The sequence below is a fragment of the Protopterus annectens genome, chromosome 2.part0 (assembly GCF_019279795.1).
Source record: "Protopterus annectens isolate FY-2018-M chromosome 2.part0, PAN1.0, whole genome shotgun sequence".
In the NCBI taxonomy this organism is placed as follows: Eukaryota; Metazoa; Chordata; order Ceratodontiformes; family Protopteridae; genus Protopterus; species Protopterus annectens.
In genome coordinates this window covers 1,352,456,971-1,352,480,490 of record NC_056728.1, presented here as the reverse complement: position 1 = coordinate 1,352,480,490, position 23,520 = coordinate 1,352,456,971, and positions in this window count along the sequence as shown.

The following is a 23,520-nucleotide window of genomic DNA, read 5'->3' as shown; positions in this document are numbered from 1 at the left end:
ATTCTTCCTTCAAAACATTATTCTGCATGTATGTTGTTGTCTTTCGGGTTTTCCCAGTTAGGGGTCGCCACACCGGAACTCCAGTCCGCTAATGATTGGCAGTAGATTTTCACAGTGCCGAGTTGCCAGCTCAACGCCCAACCTTCAACAAAGGCACGCCCATTCACGCATGTCTTTCGGAACGCCACCCGACCCACAGGGAGGACATGCAGACTCCACACAGAAAGCACTCCCCGCACACTAGCTGAGAATCGAATGGGAGAACCTCTTGCTGTGAGGCAACAATGCTTGTATCATTCCCATAATTCCCCTTTTTCTATGTGATTTGCTACTAAAATTTCTAAAAATCCCACTTTCAGTTCTTTTATCTATGTTTCTATATTCATTACTTCTACTACAGTTGGTTTAGACTTTGATTTGCATTTTCTAGTAACTGCTTTTTTTGACAGCCACCAGAATTAAACTCAGCAAGACCTTACTATGTCTAGGCAGTTCTGCTGCAAAGCTCAAAAACATTTCCTTAGTTACACCAATTTGCTCACCTAGTATTTCTGAAGGATTAGTCTGCTAGGAACTTTTAAAGTCTGCCAACTCATTACACTACCAAAAATATTTTCCCAGTTAATGCTTTCTTCCCCATCACACTTCCAACATTCATAATCTACCAGAGGAAAAAAAATCTTTGAAGTCTGCTTGGGTGTTGAGATACTGTTAACTTGAGCACGTTTTGCTTGACAGTTTCAGTATGTGAATCCTGTCTGTCTTTTTGTATTATTATTTTTATTTTTTTCTCTGCTATCAGTTATAAAAAGAAACATGTCTCTTAAACCCAGTTGGACATATACAAAACTGTTGTGTCAGAAATGTATCACTGAGGTATGTCAATGCAAAGTTCTGCAGCAACTCCATCTTGCAATATACATCTCACCAAAATCCCAACATTCTGATATATAACATGGTTTTACATTCCTTACTCACTGACTTAAAGATAAGGAATCACTGTAATGGTCCAATTCATTCTTTGTAAGTGCATATTTTGTGACGAGTTATGAACAGCAAACAAAGAGATCAGTCTTCGCTTCCAGAAGCCAGCAGCTGCTCACTGTTTCCATTTATCTACCCCGGCAAACATATGCACACACATAGACATTTACATTTACATTAAACCACACCTTAATTAATTATAGTTTCAGTGGCAACTTTCTCAGTTCAAGACAAAGGCAATGAAAACTACATTCTGACAACATAAACAGTGAGATTTTTTTTATTCCATTTTCTCACTTTCTGCCTACAACCCAAATAAAAATATGCACAATAGTGGAGTGGCCAGTCTAATATCCTACTCTAAAGTTTCATAGTATGTGACACTGGCAGGATCCCAAACACCAGAGTTGTATCATGGCATAAAGAAAACCATCCTTTCAGCCATTAGTAGTAAAAAAAACAGCTGACAGCCATTTTCCTTTAATACAACCAGGAAGTCCAATCACCATTATCTGGGTCATAGTCTCAGTTACTGTAATGCCAGATTTCCAAGTTGTCATTGTCCATATCCAAAAATAAAGAAAACAATCAATATTTTATATTTTTTACTTAAAATAAAGATGTACATCATATCTTAAATTATTAAAAAATGTTCTGCTGTAAGCCACGGTACTTCGATTCTTGCTGTGTTGACTATTCAAAACTGTCACCTTTGTTTGACAAAAATCTGTTGTAATTCACTGGAAGTCAAAAACTAAGGAAAGTTCTTTGACTTGTATTTACATGAGACTTATCACATGTTATCTCTGGGACTTTACTTGATAAAATGGGGGAAAGTTATTGTAAATTTCTGCTTATAAATGTGAAAACATTAGAATCAAAAGTAATAAAAGTGCCACTGCGAATGAACTCCTTTGCACCAAATTATATAACCAGAGACGAATACAAATGTGCAAACAGAGAAACACGGCAGATATAAAACTGAGTTTTATTAACTGGTAAATGTTTTCACACTGAAAACGAGTGCTTCATCATAGCAAGAACACTATAGAACACATTTAGACTTAAATACAAAAATACAATTCAATTCATTAACACCAATAGCCTATTTTAGTGTTTTAGACGTGAAGAGAGTGTCTGACAGGGTGATGTTTATGAAGCTAGAAACTGATGGTGTAATGATGAATGTTGTTAGTGCATATGCTCCACAAGTTGGGTGTGCGATGGATGAGAAAGAAAAATTTTTGAATGGGTTGGATGAAGTGGTGGTGAGTGTACCCAAGGGTGAAAGACTAGTGATTGTAGCGGACGTTAATGGGCATGTTGGTGAAGTGAATAGAGGGGATGAGGAAGTGATGGGTAGGTATGGTGTTAAGGAGAGGAATGCAGAAGGTCAGATGATTGTGGATTTTGCAAAAAGGATGGACATGGCTGTGGTGAATACATATTTTAAGAAGAGGGAGGAGCATAGGGTGATGTACAAGAGTGGAGGAAGATGCACACAGGTGGATTATATCCTATGTAGGAGGGCCAGTCTGAAGGAGATTGGAGACTGTAAAGTGGTGGCAGGGGAAAGTGTAGTTAAGCAGCATAGAACGGTGATCTGTAGGATGACATTGGTGATCAAGAAGAGGAGGAGGAGTGTGAAAGCAGTGCCAAGGATTAAATGGTGGAAGTTCAAAAAGGGTGATTGTGAAGTGGAGTTTAGGGAAGAATTAAGACAGGCACTGGGAGGCAGTGGAGAGTTACCGAATAGCTGGGTAACTACAGCAGAACTAGTAAGGGAGACTGCTAGAAAGGTGCTTGGTGTGACATCTGGACAGAGAAAGGAGGACAAGGAGACCTGGTGATGGAATGAGGAAGTACAGGAGAGTATACAGAGGAAGAGGCTGGCGAAGAAGTGGGATTGTCAAAGAGATGAAGAAAGTAGACATGAGTATAAGGAGATGAGGCGCATGGCAAAGAGAGAGGTGGTGAAAGCTAAGGATAAGGCGTATGGAGAGTTGTATGAAAGATTGGACACTAAAGAGGGAGAAAAGGACCTCTACCGATTGGCTAGACAGAGGGACAGAGCTTGGAAAGATGTGCAGCAAGTAAGGGTGATAAAGGATAGTGAGGGAAAGGTACTCACAAGAGAGGAGAGTGTGTTGAGTAGATGGAAAGAGTACTTTGAAGGGCTGATGAATGAAGAGAATGAGAGAGAGAGAAGGTCGGATGATGTGGGGATAGTGAATCAGGAAGTGAAACAGATTAGCAAGGAGGAAGTAAGGACAGCTATGAAGAGGATGAAGAATAGAAAGGCTGTTGGCCCAGATGACATACCAATGGAAGCATGGAGGTGCTTAGGAGAAATGGCAGTGGAATTTTTAACTAGATTGTTTAATGAAATTTTGGAAAGTCAGAGGATGCCTGAGGAGTGGAGCAAAAGTGTTTTGGTACCTATCTTTAAGAATAAGGGTGATGTGCAGTGCTGCAGTATCTACAGATGGATAAAATTGATCAGTCACAGCTTGAAGTTATGGGAAAGAGTAGTAGAAGCTAGGTTAAGAAGCGAGGTGATGATTAGTGATCAGCCGTATGGTTTCATGCCAGGAAAGAGCACTACGGATGCAAAGTTTGCTCTGACAGTGTTATTGGAGAAATACAGAGAAGGTCAGAAGGAGTTGCAGTGTGTCTTTGTAGACTTGGAGAAAACATATGACAGGGTGTCTAGAGAGGAGTTGTGGTATTGTATGAGGAAGTCAGGAGTGGCAGAGAAGTATGTAAGAGTGGTACAGGATATGTACAAGGGTAGTGTGACAGTGATGAGGACTGCAGTGGGAGTGACAGATCCATTTAAGGTGGAGGTGGGATTACATCAAGGATCAGCTCTGAGTCCTTTCTTATTTGCAGTGGTGATGGACTGGTTGACAGATGAGATCAGACAGGAGGGCCCGTGGACTATGATGTTTGCAGATGACATTGTGATCTGTAGTGAGAGTAGGAATCAGGTTGAGGAGACTCTGGAGAGGTGGAGATATGCTCTAGAGAGCAGAGAAATGCAGGTCAGCAGGGCTAAGACAGAATATATGTGTGTAAATGAGAGGGAGGGTAGAGGAATGGTGAGGATGCAGGGAGTAGAGTTGGTAAAGGTGGATGAGTTTAAGTACTTGGGATCAACAGTTCAGAGTAATGGTGAATGTGGAAGAGAGGTGAAAAAGAGAGTACAGGCAGGGTGGAATGGGTGGAGAAGAGTGTCAGGAGTGATTTGTGACAGACGGGTACCAGTAAGAGTGAAAGGGAAGGTCTACAAGAGGGTAGTGAGACCAGCTATGTTATATGGGTTGGAGACAGTGGCATTGACAAAAAGGCATGAGTCAGAGCTGGATGTGGCAGAGTTAAAGATGTTAAGATTTGCACTCGGTGTGACTAGGATGGATAGGATTAGGAATCAGTATATTAAAGGGTCAGCTCATGTTGAACAGTTTGGAGACAAAGCAAGAGAGACGAGATTGCGTTGGTTTGGACATGTGCTGAGGAGGAATGATGGGTATATTGGGAAAAAGATGCTAAGGATGGAGCTGCCAGGTAAGAGGAAAAGAGGAAGGCCTAAGATAAGGTTTATGGACGTGGTGAGAGAGGACATGCAGGCGGTTGGTGTGATAGAAAAAGATGCAGAGGATAGGAAGAAATGGAAAGAGATGATCCACTATGGCGACCCTTAATGGGAAAAGCCGAAAGATGATGATGATGATGATGATGAACACCAATAGCCTATCAGCAACAAAATTAGACTCAATCACATGACTAGCACAATTTATCTATTATCCTAGCCAGCAAACAGTTGTGTATATATATATTAAAAAAGTATTCACTAAAAACTCTTTATACTTCTTAAAATATATAGAAGCAACATATACATTTAAATTCAACCAACATTATATTATCTAAGTGAACTTGCTTTCAAATAAGGCTTGATCGAGGCTACTTCATTTAAACCAGGAGCCCGATCAGCATGTAACTTCATTATCTACCTTAATTCATGCTGTTCTGTAATGTCTTTAAAATCACCTAACTGCAAGTTCTCATTTAGACACTCTATAATTCTAAAGTTATTACTATGAGCATCACCACGTTCAATTATGTGCTTAGCTAAAGCACTTCTCTCTGGAACATGCAGCAAAGGTAATAATCATTTGAGAACAACTTTATCACTTATGTTGTGGGCATCTCAGATGAGTATGTTGACATTTTTGGACAAAAATATTTGCAGTTTCAATTGTTAGAAATCAGTACTCAAGTTATAACATGTTTCTGCATAGGTTTTGTAACTTTCAGTATTTTAGTGCAGAGTTTCAGTATTTCTGTATACGTTAGTGATGACTCTGTTGGCCAACCCCCTATCCATGGCCCATTGTTCTTCTGCAAGGAGAGTTGCCTTGTTATGGACATAATAGACTATGTCAATGACCCTAAACCATACTTGCAATTGTGTACAGTTCTAGCCATTAACAGCACTGACCTGTAAAACAAGCTCACACTAGACATGCTGGTAGAAGGTGCTGTCTGTAAAGCGTTTATGATGACTAGGCTCATGAAAGTGTGCAGTATGACATCATTCTCTGCCTGGGAGAACTTCTTCATCCTCTTCCTCTCCAGTGTCAAGCTTCCTGCTCTGAAACTGTGACAACAGACATATGCTGAGTTGTTGGTCTGTTGTACCTCTTACAGCCACATCAGAGTATGCCATAACAAAGTCCACAGTTACCAGATTTGGTGTGTGTGTGTGTCATACCTGACCCACACAGAGGCACATGCCATGCCCCATGTAAAAGTGCCTTCCATGTTGTGACAGTGGTGGTGTGCATGAGATGCATGCCAAACATCAGCACATATCTATGAAGCAAGTCCTTGCAGTTAAACCTGATATCTGCAACATGACATGTGGTCTTTGTGTCATGGGCCCACAATGTCACACTTACATCCTCCACTACAGTTGTAGATGGGTACAAATGCAGATGTGTATAACTCTGCTTCCCTGTGCCCTGCCTGTCCCCTTAAGTGCTGCACTCCTATATACCTTAGCAATTTAGCTGTTTGCTTTTTAATGTCACCCAGCCTGCCCATGACATACGCTGTTAATTGTAGTACAGGCACATGAGCCATATGAAGGTAGTCCACTTGTGTGAGATCTCTGGCTTCTGTGTGCACTGCAACAGTAGGTTAAGATCTAATGCAAGCCATCTATGAACATGCCACTAACATCCCTTCTGATGATCTTCAGGCTGAGTGACACGCATACATGTTAGTATGGCCACCTCCCTGTTCAGACCAACATGTTGCAGATGTATTAGATATTTTATATAGGTTTCACAGCGTTTATTAACCCTTCCAACAAAAAGAAGCTGAAATGCATTTGGAAAAGTTACCCCCCCCCCAAGAAGCAACACCAGAGAAGCACAGTTGGTCATGGCATTACCCCCCCTCCCTTCACAATGACAGACATAGGTGGACACTGGTACCTGGAGATGCTCCTCAAACACAAAAAACACAACAAATAAAATGCATTCTGAAATACATAGCCACTCCCCCAAAACAGCTTAGACACACAAGTTATAAAAAACCTCTCCCCTCCTTTGCCAACCACAACCTGGAATACACAGTTTTGAAAAAAAAAACATTTCCTCCACAAACCCCACCAAACAAGAGGGAGAGTCACTTATTATCATCATTGAAAGACTTCCCTCCTTGTCTCCTCAACTCTGTACAGCAATGGGGAAAATTCCTGCAGGTAATCACACCCAAACAATACACATGACAACAAAGGGTAGGAAAAACCTCAGTCTCCAGCCAGCTCACAAGGCTTATATGTCCTACCTCCTGCAAACCTACCTTATGCTGCAACAAATAAAGTACAGAGACAGTAAACATCATATCATATTAACAAGCCCTCATGTGTATTCACTTCCAGTCAGCAGTAAATCAGTTGTTACCAACCCAGCCCCAAATCTCTTTTAATTCTACAAACAGTAGTATGACAGATCATGTACTGGACTCCTTTCCCAACATGTGAAGGTGGTATCCCCTGTATACTTACCTCGGCTGTAGTGGTTTGGAATGTCCAAAAGAAATCCTCTTCAGTTCATGCTACTCCTCGTCATGCTGTCAGCCCAGCTATCTGGAATTTGGTAAATAATTCTTTGTCATTTGTGAATATTAAAAATAAAAACATAGTAGTGGAAATCAGGTGGTAAGTCCTCCATTGCTAAAATAAAGATAAATATGCTGAAAACTGAAAAAATAGCAACAGGAGGAGCCAAGCAATGATAAAAATCCCAAATTCAGGCAAGAATAAAAACAGTTCGAATCACAACTCAACTTGTAGGTACAGAGAGTCAACTGGATAAAAACGTAAAAAATCCTTTTATTGTAGTCGATCAGAGGTAAGCGCTTTCACAGTACCAGTGAAGCTGTACTGTGAAAGCGCTTACCTCTGGTCGACTACAATAAAAGGATTTTTTATGTTTTTATCCAGTTGGCTCTCTGTACCTACAAGTTGAGTTGTGATTCAAACTGTTTTTATTCTTGCCTGGATTTGGGATTTTTATCATTGCCTGGCTCCTCATGTTGCTATTTCTTCAGTTTTCAGCACATTTGTGAATATTGATATGATTTATACAGAACTGTATGTTATGTACTTTACTTCTAGAATGTAACCACAGCATACCCTGCTGGAACATAGAAAATTAACTTGCAAAAGTTAAGAATAGTTGAGGTTAAGTCACTTTACAGCTGGGCCATAAACAAAAGATGTTATCTTTCAATTTTAGTTCAATAGCAAACACAATGTCTAGAGCTAGAAGTTTTTCTATTGTCTTGAAAGAAAAGTCATTACTAGGTTTAAAATGTAAAGTGTTTTATTGTTTTACGACTTCCAAGGTTTGCAAAGATCTGAGAGTTATGTATTTTTCACACAGAGATGTTAAATGTTGGACCCTGGGGGTTTAGCTTGGGAACTAAAGTCAGGTGACAAAAAGTGATGTCATCTAAGCTAACCCAGCAGTAATATTTGATATTAATTTAAGAACTCTCTCAGAGAGAGACTGGGCACTTTGTATTTTGTCTCGGACCTAGCAAGAACATCCGCTCATCATCATCATCTGCACTTGTCTGTAAGTAAGATTTAGGGCATAGGATCTCTCTTAGATATAGACAGGAACATAGTATAGGTTAGTTTAGATGTTTTCTGTATTTATTTGAGACTGTCCTACAATTTTATTTTAAAATATTTCCTGTGATTTTGAACTGTGAAGTAAATGTGCTGATTGACTGAGAATTGTCTTGTTATTTTATTATTTATTATTAAATATATTTAAACCTATCTTTGTGGCTGATATTTGTGAGACAAATTTAAGCTCTTAGAGCACTTGCATGTGTATTTGATGACACTGTACAGGCCACTCCTTATAGCCTAGCGCTTAGTCAAAACTACCATTTGGATTAATAGTAACATTACACAGTAGGATTGGACACCCTTTGTTAAGGGCCTTAAGTAGCTGATAAAGAGTTGGCTGGTGGCAGCTGGAACTACCTTATAGTCTGGGCAAAAGGGGGCATAGCTAGTAAACCTGTGCGAGCCTTCCCCAGGTGAGCATCTGTGCTTGTATATAAATCAAATCTCAAAGTGTGTGTGTGTCAGCTACTTGGACAGGGACACAAAGCACTGGTTGGACAGAGAGGGTGCTGGAGGACTTAGCTTGGCCACTCGGCTGAGATCTCAACCCTATAGCTGTGCCAGTGGGGAGTCTTATTGGGGATCTGGAGAAAGAGGGAGGAAACCAGCCCCAGACTGACTGTGATCTCTGTATGCTCTTAAGGGAAATTGTACTTTATGTGTGTGTACATGTCATCCTCCCATTGTGTACATCCCCCACTGATGCCAGTGGTGAGGATTGAGGCTCCTCAATTACTGGGCCAGTGCAGGGGCTTTCCACTCCTTTAAGCAAAAATGTAGCTAATTCTGTAGCATGAATAGCACTGCAATTGCTGTGGCTGTATTTTTCAAAGAATATCCGGGCTTACATAGTTATGCCATTGATCCAGTTTGGGGTAAATGTCTCTGAATTGCATTTATTTATTTTTCAGTGTTCCTTCATCTGTCTAAGACTGTAATCTGAGGATCATCTTTGCTCTTGTACCCACATGAGTAGCTGCAAAGCACATTGCATATGCGTGAGCTGGTCACTGATGCCATTGGGCAAGTGGACATATATTTAATGTTTCTCTGTGGCCCATAGAGGCACTAAAGAGCAATAACGGAAGTAGATGTGGATACTCCAGATTGCACACATTCATGTCATCCTGCTTTTCACAGCCAAACATCCTCCTTAAAATCCATGTATGCATGTGCCACAATAGGCAGAATCACACAATGTTATGTTGCTCTGTGCCTGCGGTTGCACATCACATGTTGGTAGCAACATGCATCCATGTATATGAGCTACCATATTCTCCTGCAATGTGACCTGTGAAATGGCTGTGGCTTTCGAAGGCACTGAGGCTGGCAGGACTCCCAGGTGGTGTCCAGAGAATCCAAGCTATTTGAGTACATAATGTACAGAGACCATTTTGAATGCCTGCTTGGGACCTCTTATGATGGCCTCTGATATAAGGTCAATGCCTGGCACAGGCTTTCCAGAATAGTGAACGCTGCAGCTGCCAGTACCTGCTTTGGTGAGCACTGCCGGAACCACTACAATGACCTCAAGATGCACCACCAAGACCTTCTGTGTCTCTCAGAAGAAGAGGTCAAACAGAGTGCTCCTGAGTTCTACAGTAAGTGAGCCTAACAGGTGCACTTAATGTAATATAATGCACAACTATTAGGGATCTTGCAGGACATAAGCTTCATCTAAATTTCCATATTTTGCAATATTTTTCAGCTGCTGCTGTGCAGATTGAGGAGAATCAGCTCCACTTTCAATGACATATGCAATGCCTCTCTAAGTGAAGGAATAAGTACACAACTGTAGTAGTATAGCCATGTATGGATGCCATAGCAAAGGAATTCCTAAATTATAATATGTTGTGGTTACTATTAACACCCACTGCCCACAACACTACACATCTCTGGACATACATGCACTCTCCATGCAGAGGAAGACACTGACCCACCTACCCACCTGACCTGTGAGTGGGGACGACGACACTTTCAGGGTAGGGATCGCATGCCACAGAGAAAACGTTTTCATAGAGAGTATGCTACATGCACATGACTGGGATTCACAGGTCACATGAATGATAAAGGGAGTGAAAATAATTGATATTAAGAGAGTACCTAGGCAAAATTAGCAATACAAATTTTATTGAAACTGCCTTGCCTTACTGTACAAGTGAGGCTTCACTAAACTAGAGCAAGGCAAAAGAGACAGCTATCATGAGGGTGCAATCAGAGTGCAGTAACAGCACTGATTTATGAAGCCATGAGGATATCATCAAAAATGAATGCTGAAGTTGCATTCACAGCTCGGCTAAAGCACTGAAGTGCTCATTGAGAAGTGAGTATGGTAATTGTGGTAATAACAGTAGCAAGCTGCTTGTCAGAGCTTTCGCACTTTTGGGGGTGGATATGTACAAGCACTAGATAAGCCAGCTATGGTTCTGAATTTAGTTCCCTACAGTGCTGTATGTACTGCCACAGCCCTGCCAGTGTTAAACAGAGTAGCAGTCACATTTCTCCATATTTGTATGGCTACTGTCTAAAACAAGGCCCATGACAAAACTACTTATACCTCACATAGCCGGAGCATTCTACCTTTTACATGACATACTCAGGTCATGCTACCCTTATACATGGCATTCTCAGAGCATGCTACCTTTATACATGACATACCTGAGCATGCTACCTTTATACATGACATACACAAAACATGCTACCTCCATTATGATTACTATGGCTTGTGCCATTGGCATGCATAAAGCATAGTAATCTATCAGATGTTGCCAGCTGCTCTTGTTTGGTCTACTGCATTGGTAACCATTGGTATGTCATAGTGGTATTGTCATCATTTTGCCCTGCAACTTCTATACAGGTGGACATGTTTATCATGCTCTTCATTGTCCATTTCTCATAACACATAATGGCAGAGGCACCGCCCTACACTTCCATGGTCTCTGCTATTCTCCACCATTCTACCTGCATTGTACTCCCATATGTGTAAAGAGGGTTAAGCAATATCCATGGTATTATTGCCCCTTTGCACCCACTTCCTGTAACTGTACCTTTTCCTGTAGTGTGGGTGGTCAGATATATCTTGTATATTATCAAGTCACACCTAACAAATGTTTTGTAGTTCTGTAATACTTGTATGCCTAATAGTCAATTATGGACTTGATGTTAATTTTTTTTTCTGATGTTTCTCTCTCTCTCTCTACCTCACTGTACGTCTTTTGCATGTTTATTTGATTATTGTTAGTTTATTTCTCTACATTTATGTTACCATCTTATGCAGTATGTGTGTCTTTGGTGTCCAGTGGTCACCACAACATTGACCTACCTTTTCTTCTCTTAATGGGTCACCATCTACTGCCAGAACTGCCTCGCCATAGGAGTGACATAGATCATCTAGTGGAGGGGGTGATCTGGAGGGAGAATGCCATATTGGCTTCCAATGAGGTCTCGCCAGGAGAGTGTTGCTGAATCTCTGGGGTCACTTCTAGTATTTCAAAGTATGTCACCAAGCAGTTGATAGGTGGGGGTGGTGACAGCATTGGTGGACCAGCATTTTGATGTCTGCACTGGAGAATGTCTTTGTGTGACTAGCACACTGCTGAATGAGCCTGTTCAGTGTGCTGACAGAGGCAGATCCCAGCGGAGAGGGCAATCATGGAGGGGACTGACCTCTGGCTGACTGCTGCCCTGGGCATCCTGAAAAGAAGCCATCACACCACCCTATCCCCACAGCATAATGTCTACATCCATGTTTCAGTTGTCTCTTCTTTTTGAGTCCAGTCCTTCCTATCACCTAATGTCCACCCTCTCTCTGTCTCCCTATTGTTCCTCCCTTTTGAGGCCACACTCCACTGTTTGTCTTTATTTGTGTGCTATGTTTGCTTGTCTGCCCACATCCTTATGCCACTTTCCTGACCACACCTTGACCTTACTTACTTCCTCTGATATTCTTAAAAAATGTGCAACTGTCCTAAAAATTAAATCCGTTCTTCCTCACCTACATCCCAGTCTTCGCTTTCCTTTGCCCTTCTGTGGTTCTTTGTTTTGTTCTCCCCTGCTGCCCTTTCTAACTGTCCTATACACCTTCCTCATACAATTTGTGGTTTTGGACAAATTATTGAAGATTGACGGCACAAAATAATGGCAAACATTTGGGTTTTACACTTCATATCATTCAGAAAATGTAAGATAATGCAATACCTGTTATTCTAGTAACTTTCTAAGTTTATAAGAACAATAATTAAAATCTGTCACAGTTTTTGAGCCTTTGCCACCCTCCCCATTATTTTGGCTTTGTTCAGATTTCATGTACTAAGTGGTTGAGAGGTATGACAGAGAAAGAGAGAAGAAACAGACATTTGCTGAAATATGCCATATGTAAAAGAGATCTTCAGTGAGGTACAAGTCACTGTGAAGTATGGTAATGTACCCTCCAGTGCTATGAATGTATTTTGAAACTTAGGGAAATGTGGGAGTCTCTGCCTGCATGGGTGAATGGGGACATTATTCACTAACTCAGGATCAGTTTTGACCTAAGTGAACATTAGACAAGGACCACTGTGTGCTTTGGACAAATCAATGACTCATTAGTCAAGTTCTTTCAATGAAAGATAATTAAATTGTTTTGATTCGGTCACAGTAGATCTCCAGCACAGAAAGATCAAAGTGTGAATTCTATGTGCAACTATGAAGACATTTTTTTTTAATTATGGATTCCAGTTTGGAAAGAAAAGCACATCAATAGCACCACAAAGTGGAATATTTCATCAAACTCTGTTAAATACTGCAGACATGAAAATTAAGACTACAAAATAAATTGTTGTTCTTTAGACTAGATTGTACTTGAGACCTATGATATGTTTAGTTTTATTTATTTTTTATAAATCACAGTCACTTAACCCCTGACAAATGTAAAGAAACACCGACAGTACCACAGCTAGGAGATTTATTTAAGTTGAACAGTACGAACAGTACACAGGTTAGCGCTTTCAGGGATCTACCCCTTCGTCAGACAACTGTTGAAATCCCAAACTTCCTTAAATACTTGATACAGTCACATGATGATAAAAGCTATTAACCTAATCACTGTCAATTAAAAAGAAACACAGTTGCCAATGCAGAATGGAAATATAAAACTAAATAATGCAATAAGAATATCATATATCATACATTCCTTAACCAAGCTAATAATTCTGTTAAAACATGCATAGAAAAAATGCATACAAAAAACATATAAAATATATCTATGAAAAAATGTGTACAAAATACATCTGACTTGATACCAGTGAGTATATAAACTAATGCATGTGCCTTGCTAAGAGTATATAGGCATAATATAAATAGTGAAAAATATATAAATTAATGCTAAAATATACTTATATATTTACATACACATAAAAACAGCATATAGACATGCATAACTATAAAATTATAAAAATATATAAAAAAATATATACTGGACGTGCCATTCAGAAAACTCAATGCCTCAGTGTTCGAGCTTTTAAAAACGATTTAAACGACACCATTTGATTCAAACCCAGGGGTTTATCTGCATTAAAGCGTATGATCCATCTCTGTTCGGCAGCTTCTGTATCATTAGATAAGTTACCACACCTCTGTTTCTTCGACAATATCTGTCAAACTAAAAATGTGTAAGTATGTTCTGGTCCTGTGTTCTTAGTGTGCATGGCAATAGCACTACTTTCTTTAACGTTTCTGATGTCTCTATAGTGTTCAAGGATCCTATTCTTTAGGCGTCTATTAGTCTTGCCTATATAGAAACTGTAGCATGCTATACTATATGCAAAATAGACCACATTTGATGTAGTGCAGTCAGCATAGAAATTACTAGTGTAACTAAAATTCCTAAAGGGATGTGTAAATGTGCTGCCATTATGTATGTGCTTACAGGTTGTACAGTCCCTGCACATATATGTACCCAATCTGTCAGACTTATTAGTGGTATTGATTGTGGCACTTCTATAGCATAATTCATTTCTCAATGTTCTATTATTCTTAAACATGAAGCTCGGCTTAGTCTGTTCAGTTAGTCTTGGTCAGTTGTGGAAAGAATACCCCAATTTTTAGTAACTACATCACATACTACATTTATGTTGCTTGCAAACGTTAGTGGCATCCTAAGTGTATTGTCTGTACCTCTGTATTTATGTGTGACCACCTCTCGGTCAATAACCTGTCCATCCACCTCACCTGTATTACGTGCGTCAAAGTAGGGTCTACATCTACCCGCCCTATTACTCCAACCATCTACGATACATTTATCAATAGTTTTTACATCATAACCCCTATCTAGAAATTCTAGTTTAAGCTGATGTAGCGCTGTCTGTAATTTATCATCATCATTAAACAGTCGCATGATCCTATATACTTGGCCTTTAGTAATGTTTACCTTCGTGTGGTTAGGATGCATACTAGCATTGTGTAGGAACGTATTTTTCCTGACCTGCTTCCTAAATAAACTAGTTCTAATGTGATTCAGGTCATCTCTCCTCACTTTGACATCCAGGAAGTCAATTTCAGTACTAGAGTACTTAGAAGTAATTCTAAGAAATCCAGTGGTGTTGTTGAGGTAGGTAAAAAATGCATTCAGCTCTGCCTCTGGACCATTCCACAACAAAAAAAACATCATCCACAAATCTGACATACCAATATATATATCTATCATACATACAATTAGTTAATACATAAGTATGTTCCCATTGGACCAAAGAAAGGGTGGCATAGCTATTGGCACAGGCCGTGCCCATAGCCACGCCAACCCTCTGTAAGTACTTCTGTTGTTGAAACAGAAAAACATGGTTATTCAGCACTATGTCTAGCAGGCTACAAATAAGGTCACTTTTGTTCTTGTTAAAATCAACACTATGTAGTAGTTCCCTTATACTCTCAATCCCCCATTCATTGGGGATTACAGTAAACAATGATTCTATGTCCATCGTTACTAGAAAACTGCAGCGGTTTGTATTTGTCTCTGTCCATTTCAACCTAAGGGTTTCCAAGAAAACTTTAGAGTCCCTTAACACACTCTCACAATTAATTAAAAGTAGGTGCAGGCTCTTTTCAATATAGATGGATAACGGTTCAGTAACTCATCCCTTACCTGAGACTATGGGATGCATGGGTGGCACTAAAATATTCTTGTGTTTCTTAGGAAGACCATAAATCTCAGGAATGGTAGGATTACTGACCGGAAAGTATTCAAATAACTCTTCATTGATCATACCCATGATTAACAAATCAATTAACAAATCAAAAATAAGAAAGGAAACCTTGTCAATCACACTTTTTACAACATTGTTGGAAATAGTCTGATAGGTAAAATCATCGTTCAATAGTCGTAGCATCTGATTTACATACACTTGGTTATCTATCACGACAATGCCCCCTACCTTGTCAGCAGGTCTTATCTCAATTGAATGCATTTGCTTTAATTCTGACAAAGCATAATATTCCTCTCTGCTTAAATTTTGAAAAGTATTAGGGAAGTCATTTCTACTATCCAGCATTTCCCTCAGTTCTCTATCACACACATCAATAAAAGTGTCAATAACCGTATTGCTCAGTGGAACAAATATGCTAGTTTTTTTATAAACATTCATAGTCTTTTGGGAGCTACTGCCAAAAATAGTTTTTAGTGTCAAAGTCCGACCAAAAAGTTTAAGGTCTTTAATAACGTCAGTTAAATCAGCCTTCCTTGCTGGAACAAAGCTTAGCCCTTTATTCAAAAGCCTCACCTGGTTTTCTGTCAATGAGTGAGATGAAATGTTGAAAATTAGACCTTCCTGAATCTTTTCCTGTCCTGGCCCTCTGCATTCAGCGGTCTCCACTGACTGCGGTTCATGGAATGTCCTCTGATGGGCAGAGGTTCCTGCAATAAAAAACTATTCACATTATCCACTAGACCAAGGCCACTCGGCAAACTATTAAGGGCTGTCTGTGGATTCCTTGTGTCCTTCGGTTTCACTGTTGCAATACTGCTAACATCTGGTTGCAATTTACTTACTTTAGAGCCAGCTACTTGCCTTACAGAGCTTTTTATGGCACCAGTGTAGCTGTTAGATGCATCGCTACTTTCTGTGTGCATAGGATTAGCCAAAGTAGGTGTATTGCCCAAGCTTTCATTCAAAATGACGTTGTCATGACGTTTAGCATGAGAAGGTTCCGATTGAACCATATGAGCTGTCTGTCTCATCTGACTCGTGGGGGGATGTTCCCTCACCCAAGAAAATACGTTCCCACGCTGAAAATCATTAAAATCTCTATTAAGCTTACGTGTTTTTACTATTGAGAGCCTTTTCTCATAATTTACTATATTTTCATGCAAAGTCTCAAGTTTAGTACCAACCAGTTGTGTCGGATAATTATCTACAATGTTGCCATAGATTGTATTGATGTCTTTGGATAACTCTTCTTCTTCCGGACAACAAAACTCAATTAATAAGTGTAAATACTTAGAGCTACATTCCAAATTAATGACTTGCCAATGCCTGAGAAGTTCAGGATAGGTTTGCCCATATTGGGCACAGTTAACACACGAAACCCTCTAGGAATAAGGTTCTGCTGAAGATAAGCCTCCAAGTGGAAGCGTTGCCACTGGAGATGTTTAGAACTTATTTTCCGGGTCTCTATAGACAGTGTTGAAGTCATTTAATTGCTCAAAGTTATTATCATAAGTTACATCCCATGTCCTCAACCCTATATTCAATAGGGGGTTCATATTAGTTGATAACAGCCCATTCAGGCGTTCTGCAGATGAAGTCTTGAAGCCATTGTTGAAATTCATATCGCTATTCAGCTCAGTTGCAATAGTGGTAGTGTTTCCTTCTGACATGTTGCCTTAGAGAGGAAAATAAATTAGTATAAATAGGTGCATAGAGTCCTCTCTAGGCACAAAACTGTCAGTGGAAAATAAGGAACTCCAAACGTAAAGAAGCACCGACAGGACCACAGCTAGTAGATTTATTTAAGTTGAACAGTACAAACAGTACACAGGTTAGCTTTCAGGGATCTACCCCTTCATCAGACAACTGTTGAAATCCATCTCTTCCTTAAATACTTGATACAGTTACATGATGATACAAGCTATTACCCTAATTACTGCCAATTAAAAAGAAACACAGTTGCCAATGCAGAATGGAAATATAAAACTAAATAATGCAATAAGAATATCATATATCATACATTCCTTAACCAAGCTAATAATTCTGTTAAAACATGCATGAAAAAAATGCATACAAAAAACATATAAAATATATCTATGAAAAAATGTGTACAAAATACATCTGAGATTTATGGTCTTCCTAAGAAACACAAGAATATTTTAGTGCCACCCATGCATCCCATAGTCTCAGGTAAGGGATGGGTCACTGAACCGTTATCCATCTATATTGAAAAGAGCCTGCACCTACTTTTAATTAATTGTGAGAGTGTGTTAAGGGACTCTAAAGTTTTCTTGGGAACAAAAGTGACCTTATTTGTAGCCTGCTAGACATAGTGCTGAATAAAATGTTTTTCTGTTTCAACAACAGAAGTACTTACAGAGGGTTGGCGTGGCTATGGGCATGGCCTGTGCCAATAGCTATGCCACCCTTTCTTTGGTCCAATGGGAATGTACTTACATATTAACTAATAGTATATATGGTAGGTATATTGATTGGTACGTCAGATTTGTGGATGATGGTTTTTTTTGTGGAATAGTCCAGAGGCAGAGCTGAATGCATTTTTTTTACATACCTCAGCAACACCACTGGAATTCTTAGATTTACTTCTAAGTACTCTAGCACTGAGATTGACTTCCTGGATGTCAAAGTGAGGAGAGATGACCTGAATCACATTAGAACTAGTTTATTTAGGAAGCAGGTCAGGAAAAATACGTTCCTACACAATGCTAGTATGCATCCTAACCACACGAAGGTAAACATTACTAAAGGCCAAGTATATAGGATCATGCGACTGTTTAATGATGATGATAAATTACAGACAGCGCTACATCAGCTTAAACTAGAATTTCAAGATAGGGATTATGATGCAAAAACTATTGATAGATGTATCGTAGATGGTTGGAGTAATAGGGCAGGTAGATGTAGACCCTATTTTGACGCACGTACTACAGGTGAGGTGGATGGACAGGTTATTGACCGAGAGGTGGTCACACATGAATACAGAGGTACAGACAATACACTTAGGATGCTACTAACGTTTGCAAGCAACATAAATGTAGTATGTGATGTAGTTACTAAAAATCGGGGTATTGTTTCCATGACTGACAGCCTACAAGGCATAATTGGGACTAAGCCGAGCTTCATATTTAAGAATAATAGAACATTGAGAAATGAATTATGCTATAGAAGTGCCACAATCAATACCACTAATAAGTCTAACAGATTGGGTACATATATGTACAGGGACTCTACAACCTGTAAGCACATACATAATGGCAGCACATTTACACATCCCTTTAGGAATTTTAGTTACACTAGTAATTTCTGTGCTGACTGCACTACAACAAACGTGGTCTATTTTGCATATTGTATGGCATGCTACAGCTTCTATATAGGCAAGACTAATAGACGCCTAAAGAATAGGATCCTTGAACACTATAGAGACATCAGAAACGTTAAAGAAAGTAGTGCTATTGCCATGCACACTAAGAACACAGGACCAGAACATACTTACAAATTTTTGGTTCTACAGATATTGTCGGAGAAACAGAGGTGGGGTAACTTATCTAATGATACAGAAGCTGCCAAACAGAGATGGATCATACGATTTAATGCAGAGAAATCCCCAGGTTTGAATCAAATGGTGTCACTTAAACCATTTTTAAAAGCTCGAACACTGAGGCATTATGTTTTCTGAATGGCACGTCCAGTATATATTTTTTTATATATTTATATATTTTTATAATTTTATAGTTATGCATGTCTATATGCTGTTTTTATGTGTATGTAAATATATAAGTATATTTTAGCATTAATTTATATATTTTTCACTCTTTATATTATGCCTATATACTCTTAACAAGGCACATGCATTAGTACATATACTCATTGGTATCAAGTCAGATGTATTTTGTACACGTTTTTTCATAGATATATTTTATATGTTTTTTGTATGCATTTTTTCTATGCATGTTTTAATAGAATTATTAGCTTGGTTAAGGAATGTATGATATATGATATTCTTATTGCATTATTTAGTTTTATAGTTCCATTCTGCATTGGCAGCTGTGTTTCTTTTTAATTGACAGTGATTAGGGTAATTGCTTGTATCATCATGCGACTGTATCAAGTATTTAAGGAAGAGAGAGATTTCAACAGTTGTCTGATGAAGGGGTAGATCCCTGAAAGCGCTAACCTGCGTACTGTTTGTACTGTTCAACTTAAATAAATCTCCTAGCTGTGATACTGTCTGTGTTTTTTATGTTTGTAGTTCCTTATTTTCCACTGACAGTTTTATGCCTAGAGAGGACTCTGTGCACCTATTTATACTTAACCCATGACCTTTGCTAAGCTATACCTGTAGCCATATGCTGTTTTTTTGTTTGTTTTAACTCTGTTGTTTGATTTTTCATACATGAAGTAACTTACACTCATCCTTAAAGTAAAGCAAGAAAACGGAGACCAAAACAAGCACTTAGAGGGAAATACAAAGAGAGGTTAGTATGAACCTTTTGTACAGGGCCAGCTCGGTGAGTTTTGTTTTTAATCATTTTTGTAAATGCTGTTTTTAAGGCATGCTTTATTTTACTTAATTCCTGTATTTGCACTTTATAAAGTCCTTTTCAAATAAAACAGCATAAACAGACAAAATCAGGAGAGTAAATGAGACAGAAGCGCTCGATTCATCCCACACCATGCAAACTCTCATTTCTCCTTTTCTTTTGTTCTTTTTTTTCCTCTTTATAGAAAATCGGGTAATTGTATAATCTACTTTATATACAAGGCAGTCATTTGCAAAGAAAAAGGAGGGCACAGAGTAAAGTTTAAGATGTTATTATTAAAAAAATGAATGCAAAGCTTGTTGTGTAGCGATCAGACATAGGCGCAAGCTGAAATTCACACACAGATCACACCCTGCACATGTAGATAGTCGCAGTTAGTCATGCTGCAGTGGCACAATCCTTGTGTGTGTGTGTGTGTGTGTGTGTGTGTGTGTGCGTGCGTGCGTGCGTGCGTGCGTGTGTGTGTGTGTGTGTGTGTGTGTGTGTGTGAGTGTGCGTGTTGTCATGCAAGTAAAATAATACATTTTTTACTCCCCTACCAATTCATGCCAGTAATATTAATTTCTTGATATGACATGGCATTTATTATTTATGTATTTATTTATTTATTTTTTTTTGGAATATGTTCTTCATGACTCTTTGGGAGAATTATTTCTGTTTACCAGACCAGGGAAGCACATTCTCTCTCTCTCTCTCTCCTTCTAACAGAGGTTACAAAAGATCAATGCAGGAAAATGCCATTACTCAGGCTGAAGTCAACAATTCACCCAGTCTGGACTAAAGCAATCCTTTCTAGAAGCTGAAACTGCTCAGCCATATAAATTAATTTTCAATAAGCTCTGCAGACAGCTTTGTTGTGAAAGAAGAGCAAGTTGGCATCATGTAAAAATGTGTGTACGAATGTTGATAAATGCCGATTTATTTTTTATCCCTATTTGTCTGTAGTACTGCAAGAGGGAGATATTAATTCTCCAGCTCCTCTTTAAAAGATTCTAACATTTGAAATCCATTTTTCTTTTGTGCTTTTTTTCCTAAATAACCACTTATACTCAATAACCACAGAGTCACTGCAAGTCATCTAATGATGGTTATTGAACTGTGTACATCAAGCTGCAGTACGTAAAGCTGCATGCATATATTGTAAGGGTCTGATAACCAGAAAATAGAGAATTACTAGCTAGAACAATGCAGGCTTAATTAAGAATAACTAAAACAACTTCGATTTACTAAAACCAGCCCAATGTTAACATGTTGTGTAGAAATTATTTATATAAAGATGTAATGTACTTTCTCAGGCTCCCTCCCAATGTTGTGTTACTATACTTAATCTCCTGTGAAGACCCTGCATTTTCATCTGATCGTGTTTTTTTTTTTTTCTAAACTACACTGTCCTGCAAAATAAATGTGTTTTGTACATATATTTTTTCAAAGTATGCTTCCTTATCTATAAAAATAAATTGCTGAAGTGTTGACTCTTTATTGAGCAAGTTGACAGAACACAGGAAAAGCTCTTACATTACTAGGAATAATAGGTCTAAGTCCATACAGCTGTCCATATATTTTAATAAACTTTCTTAGGCATTTATTTTATATAGAACAGGATATCGAAATAAAAGCTTAGCAGCCAGGATTCCATCTCACGCTGTTCCCTTATAAATCTACCAACATCCCTTAAACTAATATACAGCACCACAAAGTCCGAGAGTAACTTTTTTCTCTGTATACAGAAAAATTATCTCAACATAACCAAGAAATACTGCCTAGCAGTGTGGTCATTACTGCAGAAATAACAGACCTCCTACAGTGGGGAGATGGTACACCCTTAGAATGTCTGTTATTTTTCCTGTAATGCCCACCCTGAAAGGGATTAACCCTGGAGGTCTTTACTGCACTCAGATTTTGCAGTTTGTGTCAGTGGGCCAACAAGTAGCACACTTGTCTTAGATGCAGAAGGCTGTGGATTCTGTTCCTGCACCAGGTAGATGGATTGCTGACATTGCAGTACAGTATAAGGGGGTACTGTACTTCTGAGTATGCCTTCCTTCAGATGTAATGTTAAGCCAAAGTCCCATCTACCTGAGTTGGTGGTAGATGTAAAAGATCCCATGGGACCTACCAAAAAGTATAAGGGAAGTTCTCTGATGTTCTGGCTTAATTTACCCTAGTCCTATAAATGCCACCTTGGACTCTCCTGAGAAGAGGCTACTAGCCTTATAGAACTAATCTGCTCAACAAAGAATAAATAATAGGCTATATGTTAAATTGATTATTTTTTGTTTTTATTAGTATATACATTTTTTTACATTTTTATGTAAAATATTTCCCCACCTAATGTTTGAGACACACTTATGTCCAACAATTACAGCCACATTTTTTACTGAATCTACTTCAGGTGTGCCTTTGTGATAAAAATAATGACAAACAAAATGTATACAATACAAACCCCCTTCCACCCATGCCTCACACTGTCCATGATTTTGTAGAACAGCTATGATTTTGTCTCATATTCTCTCTGTAATTCCATTATCTTTTCATTTATTGATTTTTCTGCCTCTCTATATACATCTTTCTAAGCCAGTGTTAAAGAAAATAAATCTTATGCTAAGACAGGAAAACAAGATGTGCAAAATGGTGGCATCTGCAGTGAATCAAACAACCCTCTGTGGAAAACTAAAACAAATGGAATTGTTTTCTGAAGACTCCGGTTGGTTTCTCTGATCAGACAAAAATAATACATAAGATGATCTACATGAGTAGAACTTCATCATGACATTGTCATACCAAGTGCATAAACAGAAATGTAGACAGCACTGAACAAGATTAATGCACCCGAAAAACACAACTAATATAATGCTGTCTTATCTGCCTATATCACCAGACTTTAGGTCTTGGTAGTTGAAGTGTCTCTTCATGATAGGATTGTGATAGATTCAGCATATGATAAGAAACACTGCAGAGTACATTAAGTAGCTGTCAGTCATGTCATTTTAAAAAGAGAGAGAGCTGCTATCTTTATTTCCACCCTCAACTGTCTACCGTTCCTAATGGGCTTCTAACTTTTCCATTCTACTTCATAACAGAAGCCACAGCAACCTTTTGGGTAGACATTTTCATGTTGTATGACCAGTGAAGTGCAGATAACATGCATTAGATATCAGTCTTGGTTATACATATAAAATAAATATTTGTATCATCTCTAGAGTACAGAAATCTTACTCTTTATAGCAATTATATATCCCAGAGATGGCATTACATTACAAAATGAAACTGTAGTATAATTCAGGTTATTTTTTTACAGTAGCACACATTTTGCGTTAGGTAACACATAGGCTAATACATTTGCAGCCCTAGGCTATAATAATTCATCATTTGTTTTGACAAATTAGTCACTGTGTGTGTGTGTGTGTGTGTGTGTGTGTGTGTGTGTGTGTGTGTGTGTGTGTGTGTGTGTGTGTGTGTGTGTGTGTGTGTGTGTGTGTGTATTTGTGTATGAGTTCACATGTGTGTGTGTGTGTGTGTGTGTGTGTGTGTGTGTGTGTGTGTGTGTGTATGAGTTCATATGTGTGTGTGTGTGTGTGTGTGT